Here is a 12,229-nt window from a genome sequence, read left to right as displayed (position 1 = left end):
AAGAGTATGGAGGAAATGGCCTGCTCTTTTGACCCAGTCTTTCAGGTTACAGCATCACTTTTCCTTCTACCAAATAGGGATTCATTAGAAGAAAGTAAAAAAAAAATCCAGTTCAAGGGATGGGGCATGGGCTCCATTCCTCCTCATAGGAAGGAGCAGCAACTAATTGGCTATCTACTCTACCACCCATACCTGTTTGGGAGAGCTGAGGTGGAGGCATAGAGGGGTAGAGGAGCATAGAGAGGAAGATGTGGCTGTATTAGAACCAAGAGGAAGCGATGGCTGTTCTAGAACCAGGGAGGAAGCGATGGCTGTACTAGAGTGGTGAGAGAGGCAGCAAAGAATGAGCTGGGTTCTCTCCCCACTTGTGACATGACCTTGAACAACTGCCTGTTTCTTTCTAAGTCTCTATGTTGTAGAAGTAAATTCGGGTCACTCAAGGGGATCCACTGAGCCCAGTCATTCTGAGCTCACTGTAACGAGGAAGCTGACCACCATCTTGTACATGGCAGAGACACGAAGGCAGACAACAGGAAGGGAAGGTCTTCATGGGGAGCCCCAGGGCACCCCAGCGGCTCCCTGTATGGCCTCCAGCAGAGGGCTGTTTGCTGAACAGCCCAGTGGTTTCTGATGGAGCAGAAGGTGATCTTTGTCCTATGCCACCCAAGGGTGGTCTGAGCAGAAATCAGAAGCCTGTGTCCTGGCGAGGCTATTTGGACCACATTTGGACCCTGTTAGGATATTCCTTCTAATGACATCACTTGATAGGTTTGAAAGAAAAAAATAAAAAGGAACAACTGACTTTTTCACTTTTACCTGTGTCCCCCGGCCACGATTCATTAGTCCTCATGAACTATTTTCAAAGTAATTATTTGAACAATATTCCAGTGAAGTTTAATGAATCATTCTGTTGAGCGAATTTAATGAGTTACAAAAGAAGCTACAGGAGAGATTTGGCGGACGGCAGCATGAGATAGCACCTAAAGCGTGCATTAAAATCCTGCCTCGGTGACAGGAGGATATTTAAAATGCCGCCCTTTCTGCACCCTGATTTACAATGTGGGTTAACAAAATCCAATGTGGCCCTGGCAAAATGGAAGAGCTTGCCTGAAGGGTCATGTTTCCAGAGACTGCAGCTGTCTGTGACAGGATCCCACCTCCTTGGAGATGGATCTGGCAAGGAATCTACCAGGGCCTACCTCCATCACAAGGGAAACTGAAGCATAGGCTCGGAAGAAGCACTCACTGGGACTTTACTTCCCATGCTCCGGCTAGGTCTCAGCCCCTGTGATGGCGCTGTGTGTGCCCTGAGTGGATTTGTATTCCATGGGGCACTTGGAAAACAGACAGGAAGCAGACCTCCCAAGGGCTTCATGGTGGGGAGCCTGGGATGGCAGGAAAACCTCACCAGGAAGATGGTTAAGACATAAAAGAGATGAGGGCAAGCTGTACAAATACCCAGGGAAGGAGTTAGCAACATTTTCCTGCCAAGGACTAGGTTGAGAACTTTGTGCACCTCCTGGGGACCTCCACTCAGCTGGTAGAGTGCAAAACCAGCATAGGCAATGCATCCGTGTGTAGCAGTTGTTACAATAAAACTTTATTTATACCAACAGGTAATAGGTTATAGTTAACTGATTATCCATCCACGTGAGGGAAGAGAATTTCAGCAGAAGGGACCAGCAAGGGCAAAGGCCCTGGGGGCAGTGTATCTGGTGTTAGAGGGGTAGTAAGGGGAAGAGTGGGGTTGGGGGGATGGGTAGGAGTGATCAGAGGAAATGGAGAAATAAGTGAGGAAGAGGCAGTTTGACTTGGTCCTGCTTGGGGTGTGTCCACAGATCCAACTCGGGTTCCACTGGACACAGGCCAGGCAACTGCAGCCCTGCTTGCTGCCCTGAGCAGAGCTGACTGACCCTGTTGAAAATCTGCGGAAGCTCAGATCCTGGGAGTGGGCCGCCCCAATGTGGCACTTCCTCAGCGTTCCCCCTACCCACGTCCAACCAACCCCTCCATCTCCACTGAGCCGAGGCCAGCTGCACGGTTCCTTCAGCCTCTGGGCAGGGATCTGTGGAGCTGGGGCGTGCTCCATCAAGTTCATCACCCAGAACTTCCGGCTCTCACTACTGCTTACGCCAAGGCACAGCGCCTTTGACCTGGAGGCTCGCTGGGGTCAAGCCTGGAGCACTGTTTGGTGGTCCCTTCTCCCACTCCATAGTCACGGGGCTGGGTAGACTCAGGTAGGTCATCATCTGCTGGGCTGAGCAGGGCAGGAATGGAAGGGGGTCTCTCTGCAGTGGGCAGCATGATCTGACAGGTGCCTTTCTTCCATGGGCCAGGCTAAGCACTGGGTACCACACAAGGGGACAATGTCAGCTGGGAGAGCTCAGGTGCAGAGGCTGGAGGTGGGGTCGAGGGGGCTCCAGCATTCATAATCACTGCCCTTTGCAGACCCCTGCACCAGGGGGCCAGGGATGGAGTCAGAGAGTGGGTGAGAATGAGCAGCCCTCCTGCAGACCATGCCCTTGCCCCTTTCTCAGGGCAAGAATACATATTCAAAGTGGGGCGCTGGTAGCTCACACCTGTAATCCTAGCTACTCAGGAGGCTGAGATTTGAGGATCATAGTTTGAAGACAGCCCAGGCAAGAAAGTCTGTGAGACTTTAATCTCTAATACCCAAATGCCAGAAGTGGTGCTGTGGCTCAAGTGGTAGAGCACTAGCCTCAAGCACAAAAACTAAGGGTCAGAACCCAGGCCCCAGGAAGGTTTTATATATATATACACACACACACGCGCGCGCGCGCGTGTGTGTGTGTGTGTGTGTGTGTGTGTGTGTATGTGTATGTGTGATGGCCAGAGAATTTCTTTTTGTTTTTTGTTTTGGTTTTTAAATAATCTCTGGCAAGTTTTATTAAAGAAAAATTGTGCACTCTTCACTCTTCTCCTGTTTGTTCTAGAATGCTTCTGGTGCTGTCAGAACCACTGGGGATCAATGCCAGTGTGCATACTCTGTAATGTTTCCCACATGCCGCGCCAGTTCAATATTATTGCCACTGTAGTGGTGAACATCAGTTTTGGCCAACATAGCATAGTATTCTATTTCAGATTTCCTCAAGTCTGGGCAATCTTTTTGAGGATGACCAATTTCCCTGTGCCCTGTCTGATCATCTTCAGAGTCTGCTTGTACCCTAGCATGTACTCTCCACTTTTCATAACAAGTTGGAGTCTGGAGTGGACTGGCTCTGGAGACTTCTTCATCTTCTAGGTGGCCACCATCTTCCTGCCTTAAGTGCAGGAGGCTTCCCAACCGAAAGCAGCTGAAAAGATGGTCGGGTGGAGAGAAAGACATTCAGAGAATTTTTAACAGTGTTATGGGCTGAGTTACGGACAGAGTTGTGATTAGAGATCAAGAAACGAGTGTTGCTGGGGCTGGGGGTGTGGCTGAGTGGCACAGTACTTGCTTACTATGCACGCGGCCCTGAGTTTCATCCCCAGCATGGGCAAGAAGCAAACAGAAGCATTACACAGTAACGGGGATCCTCCTTACTGCCAAAGCGGGACAGGTGGTTGCTGAGGAGACTGGGAAGACGAGAGACAAACAGGGACAATGCTCACTCTGGCTCCCCTCCATGCTCTCAGACCCCACAGCCCCTCCTCTGTAGTCACTGCGCTATGGACACAGACTGACAAGCTCTTTCTCCCCGGTCCTCTGATTCCTAAACTGGCACATGAGAGGCACAGTGCACGCATAGGAAGGTTTTATCTGCTCATTTGATTGCAAAGGGTTAAGTCAAAGTGCATAATTTTCTGCACATGGCAATATTCCAAAGGAGGTGGATGCTGACCCTATTTCAGATCTCCTGGGAAATCCCATTTCCAGGAAGTGGGGTTCCCAGGATGATGGGGTGAAGGGGATCTGCACCACACAGCTGAGGGGCAGGATGGCACAGGGCAATGTCCGGCACTGATGATGGCCTGGCTGCCCATGGGTGGTTTAGCCACTGGCCATTGTAGCTTCCCAATAGTTCTAAGCCAACCAACCATTTTACTCCATGCTCTGCTTTGCCAATTCAGTCACCAAGCATTTATGGTGCACCTACTGTTTGTAAAAATGCAGGGAGCATGCGGATTGAACTGCCCTCACCCCACTCCCCACAGTGTCCAGCCAGCAACGCTGCCCTGGAGCCAACATCTCCGCTCCCAGAGAGCCCAACCCCAGGTCTCCAGGCCTTTGCTCAGGCCGGCTATGGTTGCCAGTGTCACTGCTAATCCTTGAAACTGCGTGGCAGGCAGATCTTTGGCTCTGGCCAAAGTTCACTAGCTGCAGAGTTGCTTCTCTATCCCGCGCCTCAGTTTCCTCTTCCGTCACGGAGAATCCTGGTGAAAGCATTGGATGTATAAGACGTTTTCTACAATGAATGCCTGTTTAATAAATGGGTATTGCCAGCTGTGGTGGTGCATGTCCATAATCCCCACACTCAGGAAACCAAGATAGGAGGATGATGAGCTCAAAGTCAGCCTGGGCCATATCATGAGTTACTGTCATACAATTTGAGCTGAACTGATGTGCCCTGGCCTGCCAAGTGAGAAACTGAGGCCCTGGTTGAAGGAATAGATACTTGGATGTCACTGTCCTTGTCTGAGGCTCTATTCCTTTAATCAAAATCACAGGCACAACAATCTTTTTATCCTGTGATTTTACTCTAGATTTAGAGGTGCCACAGTGCAAAGCTGGCCTCATCCCCTTTCCCTACCCCCGCCCACCTCCCGGGACAGACATCACGAGTCGATCAGAGCACTCTAAGCATCAAGCCACCCAGGGACCTCGGAATCTTTCCAGAAGGCACCTGCCAGCCATCACTAATCAAATCCGAATTGGCAGTTGGGATTAAACGGACGTTTCATTCCTGACTGGCCCCCGAGCGGGGAGGACACGCACCAGAAGGGCACTGGAGGATACGGTTGAGGTGATGGGCGTTGGCGGGTGGATGGGGGGATCTGGGTGGTGGCAGGACTGTGGGACCGAGCCTCATTGGTATTCTACATGGGCACAGAGCCACAACTCCCCTGTGCTTGTTACCCCGGCCCCTTTCCAGGATGGCTTCACCTGGGCACCAGCACATCCAGCTGGGCAGAATGGCACATTAGGGTGACCGGCACTGACGAGGTTCCCAGTGATGTGTTATAGCTCGCCAACAATCTCTTACTCCTCATCGCAGCCCTGCCAGGGAGCTGTGACTCAACTCCACCTTCAGGGTGAAGGAATCTGAGACTTGGCTTTTTTTTTTTGTGGGGGGGAGGTAGGTCATGGTTCTTGAGCTCTGGGCCTGGGCACTGTCCCTGAGCTCTTCAGCTTAAGGCGAGCTCTCTACCACTTGAGCCACAGCACCACTTCTGGTTTTCTGGTGGTTAATTGGAGAAAGGAGTCTCACGGACTTTCCTGCCCAGGCTGGCTTTGAACTGTGATCCTCAGATCTCAGCCTCCTGAGTAGCTAGGATGACAGGCATGAACCCACCGACGCCCCACTTGAGACTCGGCCTTTTGACCAGGTGACTAATTATCCAGGTGTCGCCGCTGGCTCAGGCTCTGGCTTCCCTCCTGGGGCAGCCTGCTGTGTCCTCACCTGGATAGTAGGGACCACGGCCGTGCCCACCCCACAGGAGGAAGGAGCTCCCACGGATGAAGCTTTAGAGCACGAGCTGGCATTTAACAAGGGGTTTGCAAGCTATTTACACAGCTGACAACACCGCTGTCTTATTTATTGGCATAGCCTGCTTCCTGCATGTAGTAGGTGGTTATTGAGCCATCAAGTGTTATCTGTTCCTCAGGGGAGCCCAACATGCCTCTTAGATATATATTATATGTTATATATAGCATATATAATATAATGTGTATTATATATCACATATTATACACACGCACATACACACATATACATACATATCAGGACCAAGGTGCTATCCCTTGGCTTTCTTTGCTCAAGGCTGGCACTCTGACCCTTGAGCCACAGCTCCACTTCCAGCTTTGTGGTGGTTAATTGGAGATCAGGGTCACAAGGACTTTCCTTCCTGGGCTGGCTTCTAACTACAATCCTCAGACCTCAGCCTCCTGAGTGGCTAAGGAAGTAGCCTTAGGTGCCCAGCCCTGCATGTCTGTCCTTGCCAAGCGGAGGGTAGGAAACTGAGGCTCAGTGAGAGGAGGGGACCTGCACAAAGTCAAAGAGCTTGGAAAGGACGCCCAGCTCCCACCCAGGCCAGGCCTACACTGGCTCTTCCCAGCCTCTGCCTTCCCAGGGCCCTCACGCCCCACATTCCCCTTAGCACACTCCTGACTTGCCCAGTGCTTGCCCCCTCCCCTGCCAACACTTACAGATCCAGGCCAACAGCAGTAGAACACATGGTCTTGTCAAGTATCTGTGGCTGTTAGTCAGGCCCCACAGGTGACGGGGTAAAACACAATAATACATGAGATTCTCTGGCCACACTATAGTCAATCTAGACATCATTAACAGACAGGCTGACAGTCTACAACACTCAAAAACAAGGACACTCTTAAATCTCTTGAGGGAAATTGCTAACACATACTGAGCCAAATGCAAACACAAGCACCACACCACAGCACGGGAGATGCAGCCAAAGCAGGGCTGGGAGGAAGCGTCATAGTCCTTTCACATCTGTGTTTTATGCTTGCGTAGGAAGGATTGTGGGGGGGGGGGGGAGGGGAGTCCTGGCCTGATGGACGCGGGGCTCTTGGGGGGAGAGGCGTGGTGATGTGGACTGGGGGCAGAGCATGTCACTGAACCGAAGGACGTGTCCATCCTGCGTATCTTGGCATAATAGAAACTCAAAAGGGGCAAAACAAGGAAAAAACCCACATGGGTGTATTATCAAAGATGCAGAAAAGTCACTGGACAAAATTCCACCCCCCACTCATGAGAAAGAGTAGATAATCGGGAACCAAGGGAGCCTCACAAACCTCCCACCAAGAACATCCAGGTCATGGAAGACTCGACATGCCAATTCCACACCAAATTCCAGAGTCACGTGGCCCACAGAGACCAGCTGAGCCTCCAGCTCTTGGTCTCTCCATCTCTGAACCTCGCTCGTAGTATCAGAAGAGCAAGAGAGGGGAGCATTCAAACCTCAGGCTATGATGTTGGACCTGCCTTAATTTATGTTATGAGAAATTCAATCCTTCACCAAGCTTGGGACGCATAAGATCACACTGACTTAGGACACACTCCTGTGTCCTCTCCCCCCCCCGCCAAATCTCGTGTGTGCAACACTGAAGCCAAGAACCACAGTGCCATCCGGCAAGAAACAGGCCCAGGGAGGGTGAGTGAGGTCCTAAGAACACACAGCCAGGTGTGGAAGAATTGAGAGGTCTCATCCTCAAAGCTGAGGTTAGCACGATGTGACAACTCCACTGCAATTTGCCAGTGCCGGGAGCCGCAGTGGGGACCTGAGGCTGGCCGGAGGGGTTCGCTTCTGCTCTGCTCTGTGTCCTGCCTGGCTGTGATGGACAGCAGGCCGCGGGGCTGGCTCTGTAGCGCTGGGGACGTTATGTAAACATCATGCGATGTCTGTGCGCTGTGTGCTGCCGGCGCCTTGGCACGTCCCACCACGTTGGTGAGGTCGGGCCGGTGCTCGGGCCGGGACTGCAGGTATGTGCCTGTGGCACTGCGCTTGCAGCATCTCGCGATGTCACGGTGGAGGCCTGCATCCCGCGGTCAGCGTCGGGTTCCCACTCTGCCATTGGCTGGCCCTGGGACTGGGAGTAAGCTTCCCGGGCGGTTGGTGCCTTGGCTTCCTCCTCCATGCAGGACAGTGATCCTGGCATGACTGGGGCTGGCAAATGACTGGAACGCCGGTTCTGTACTGCGATCAAGGCGGGCCTGAGGCCACTGCCATCGGGTGTCAGGAGTCAGAGATTCCCCGATGACGCGGGTCTGGGAAGGGCCGTTCAGCCCCCCAGCACAGCCTAGGGGCCCCCACTACCCTGAGCCTGGGGCAGCAGTGGGTGATAGGCCTGGAGCACCATAGATATCGGGACACGGGGGACAGTCACCGGTGTCTTCCACCCAGGCCTGTTCTGTGACACGGCCATTCTAGTCCCTGGGGACACAGAGGCGGCCCGCAGCCACGTTTGCTGCCCTCGTGGGGCTCAGCCAGGGTGCAGCCGGGGGACAAATGAGAAAACAAGACAGCGAGCAGCTGTTGTCAGGCCCCTGGAGAGAAACGGGTCAATGGGATGGGTGAAGAGTTTAACTCATGAGCCACTTAGTGAGAAGCTGCTCTGCGACCAGCTCCTGTTTGGGGGGTCAGATGGCAAAGGGCCTTCTGTGTGCAGCCGAGAAGGTCAGACTTCATTCTGACTCTCTGAGCCTAGGGAGACGGTGTCATGGTGAATTCTGGAGTTGGCAGGAGGTTTCTCAGAAGGGAGAGTATTGGTGCTGGTCCTTGAAGACTGAGGTGTGACCAAGTTTGGATGAGTGGAGTTCAAGGCTCAGAAGTTTGAGGCTTGTCTCTGGGTGTGCCAGCCACGTGTAAGGAGGGAGATAACCCCACCCCTGCAAGGCCAGGCCAGGAACAAGAGGAGGGGCCTGGGAAGAGAGCAGCAAGAGCCATCTCAAGCGATCCACGGAGAAACCTGGGAGTCTCCTGACGAGAGAGGTGGCCCTGGAGGCCTGACTGGACTCCCCGAGCAGGGCCTGGTCAGCACAGGACTCCCAGCACCGACTCCCCAGATGGACGCCTCTCCCATTCCCGAGTCACTGCTGACATGGATGTGAGACCTGAGCCCATAGCTTGAGCGGAAAGTCTGGTCCCCGAGGTAAGTGCACAGCATCTGGCACACAGTAGGTGCTCAGGAAAGCAAATGTGCCGTGGTGGGGCTGGCTGAGGCTTTGCACACCAGCAGTCCTGGCTTCAAGTTCAAGGTCTGCCAAGTATTAGCTTGGAGGCCCTGGGGGATTGACTCAGCTTCCCTTGGCTTGCCTGTAAGTGGCAGCCACCAGGCCACCCTCTTGGGCCCTCCTGGCTTGGAGAGCCGCTGGGGGAGATGCGGCTCAGGTGCACAGTGCGTGGCCCCTGCCATGCTCAGCTCCTTACAGTCCACTTTTCCCTTCCTGCTCCTCCTTGCTTCCTTCTCCCTTGCCTCTTGGTGGAATTGCTATGGAAAGCATTTTCCCCCTCTGTACTGCAGCATCCTCAGCCTGGGAAGACACTGGCTGAACTGGACACGGAGCCCCACTGGCAGGGAAGGTCATCACTGGCTGAGAAGCCAGGAGAGAGCCTGACAAGAAGGTGACACCGGGCTGGGCTGGGAAGGCTCTGGCTGAGCTCCGAGGAGAGTGGCTGGAAAATGTCTTGACATCTGGGAAGAGAGAAGGTGCGCAGCGAGCGAGGCGGGTGCCGCGGGCCAGGGCAAGGACGGACAGGGGACTTTGGAAGCCACGCTCTCCACCGAAGGCAGGACAGGCAGGCAGCCCGAGGGCCGTGGCTGCCAGATGCACGGTGCCACCTGGCGGGCAGCAGTGGCCAGAGCCTAACCAGGTGACGGCGGAGCCTCAGGGAGTCAGTCCCTCAGCGGAGATCGTGTGCCTACCTTGCCAGGCAGGTTGGGCTGGAAAGGGCTAGAGAAACGCATAACCCCTGACTCTGCCCCAGCAGACAGAGCCACCTGTCCAAAGCCAGCATCCCAGCATGCTCCAGTCCCTGTGCCTGCCCCCGGGTGGGAAAAGGTCTGATTGCAGCTCCTCCACCTGGGCCAGCCATCTCTACAGGAAGTAGTTGGAGACAGGTGACAGTGGGCAGCCCCCTCATTTGTATGGCAGGTCGCTGGTGGCTAGTGGAAGGAGAGGGCTCCTCGCTGCCCCTGCCAGTGTTCAGAGGAGGCTGGACATCAAGGCTGTGGCCCAAAGGTGAAGGCTGAGCTGAGCCCTGGTGGCTCACATCTGTAATCCAATGCCAAGATCAGAGGATTATAGTTGGAAGCCAAAAGTCCATGAGACACTGGGGGTGTAGCTCAAGTGGTAGATGCCAGTCTTGAGGCAAAAAGCCAAGTGAGAGTGCAAGGCCCTGAGTTCAAGCCCCAGTGGCGGCATGCACACACGCATGCGCGTGCACGTGCGCACACCAACACACCCCCCCCCCCCAAACGAGGGCTTGTGTACAGACCACCAGCCCTTTGGCTGACCAGGGGGTCAGGAGGCAAAGGCAGCAGGAGAAAGGGGAAAGGAGAGGAGGAGGAGAGGAAGAGGCATGCCCGCTGAGCAGGCGGGCACAGAGGCCTTGCCCATTAACATTTCCTGGGCAGCCTTCCTCACCATCCATCCATCCTCATTGTGGGCCTTACCTTCTCTCTGGCGGGCTGGTGGGCCGGGCCAGCGTGGCCTGAACTCGCTTGCTCTAAGCGGTGCCCTGCTTGCAGCCCTGCCGGCGTTGGCACGGTGACAGTAGCCAAGTGTGCAAACTTGTGCCATTGTCCCCAGGCCAGGGGGAGCCATGGAGACTGGCTAATATGACACAGGAAAATGTTTGCTGATGGCAATTCTATGGGCTTTGTCCACCTCTTTCTCCATCATGACGACTCGATTTAAGTCCCTAACTGTTTGACTACAAATGCTAAGGGACCGTGCAACGCCAACCTTTTGTCCCCCAGCACTGAATGGGCAATTCAGGCTTTGTGCAGCTCAATTGAGGAAGCAAACATAAAGACAAGATTCCTGAGCGCTCCGGCTCCCTTCCCAGGGATATTCCAGCATCCTGTTAGCCGGCCCTTCCTTTCTCCACGTCAGTCAGTACCCCATCGGGCCTGGGCCTCGCAGGTCCTCCAGCGCCCCAGCCCTGGGGGAATCCTAGAGCGAGCGTGGTGCAGAGAGAGACAAAGACAGAGACAGACAGAGAGCCACTCAACACTCAAGGACAGCAGGAAAAACAGCCCGCCCTGCCTTACCCCGTCCGATTGTCTGTCTGCACTGGACCATGGCAGCTGTCGGCCTGGACTCTTGGGGGTGGGGGGGAGGAGGGAGAGGAGGAGTTGTGCAAGCCCTTCTCCCCTGCGCCCGTCCCTGGACCTTTTAAACACTCACACACGCATGCATACACGCGTACACGCCACCCCCTTGAGGAGCAGGGAAGGGAGGTCGAGGGGAGGAGGGGTGTTGGAGGCCCAGGAGAGCCCGGTTTGAAGGCCAGAAATTTACCGGGAAATGATTGCATTTGGAGCTGTCTTTTTTGTGATGGTCCCCATGGTGACAATTTGTGACGGCAAAGAATGTGGGAACGGGGCGCCGCCGGCGGGTTGGGATGCTTTGTATCTGGAGAGGCGCTCCTGATTGGCCTGAGGGCCCCCCAGCTCTGGGCTTGTCCTCCATTCAGTCCACTCAAGGGCTGCACAACTGCTCCTGGACACGGAGCGCGCGCGGCGCCACCGGGCCGGCCCAGGTCTGCGGGGGAAACCTGTCGGGCCACGTTGGTGGGGCCCCCCGGCCACACCTTCGGTCAGTGTGGAGGCCCGACGGCTCTGGCCCGGCCAGGTGTGGGGGGCGGGGGGATGCGGGCCGGCCAGGGGCCTGGGGGAGGGGCGCAGGGCTGCGGGTGGGGGCCCCCGGAGGCATGAAATCGCTGCAGCTGCTCCTCCTGGGGAGGCCCCGCTGCCCACAGCCTGAGATCAGTCTGCAGGGCAGGTCTCGATTAAGTGCTAGACAGGGGTCCTGCCTGGTCCTGCCTGAGAGCCGGGGGTGGAGCGTGGGGACGCGAGGGGGCGGGCTGCTGGGAGGGGCGGCTACCCCCAGGAGGAAGGGGGCTTGGCCTTTAAAGTGAAGCAGTTGTGTCAGCTCAGAGAAGAAGAAGAAGAAAAAAACCAAAACCAAAACTAAATAACGTTGCTGGCAAGTTGGCAGGGTAGTGTGCGGGAGGTGTGGCAGCCTAGGAGTCTAGCCCAGCGATGCCACGTAGAGCTGGACCACCTAGGGCAAGTTGCTTGACATCTCTGAGCAAGAAGAGGGTCACAGATCCCAGAAGGCTGTTAGGAATTGTCCCATCTCTCAGGTGCACAGGATGTGTGTCAAGACTTAACAGATGCTCCCTGCTCAGGGCTCTGTGGAAGGCTGAGGTGTATGTGTGTGTGGGGGGGGGCGGGAGGTAGGCACCTCTATTTGCATCCAATGGCCTGTTGTGTCCCCCAGGTCAGCTCTGCGCCCTCCTTGGAGCTCCCAGCCCCCAGCAG

At 55.0% G+C, this 12,229-nt stretch overlaps 1 pseudogene; it reads right to left on the bottom strand.

Moving 5' to 3' along the window:
• Positions 1-2,930: 2,930 nt before the first annotated feature.
• Positions 2,931-3,273, bottom strand: LOC122118839 (annotated as a pseudogene).
• Positions 3,274-12,229: the final 8,956 nt, after the last annotated feature.

This window comes from Dipodomys spectabilis, unplaced genomic scaffold (assembly GCF_019054845.1).
Source record: "Dipodomys spectabilis isolate Male_0828 unplaced genomic scaffold, ASM1905484v1 ptg000157l, whole genome shotgun sequence".
NCBI classification, from domain to species: Eukaryota; Metazoa; Chordata; class Mammalia; order Rodentia; family Heteromyidae; genus Dipodomys; species Dipodomys spectabilis.
This window is presented reverse-complemented; position numbering and strand designations above follow the sequence as displayed.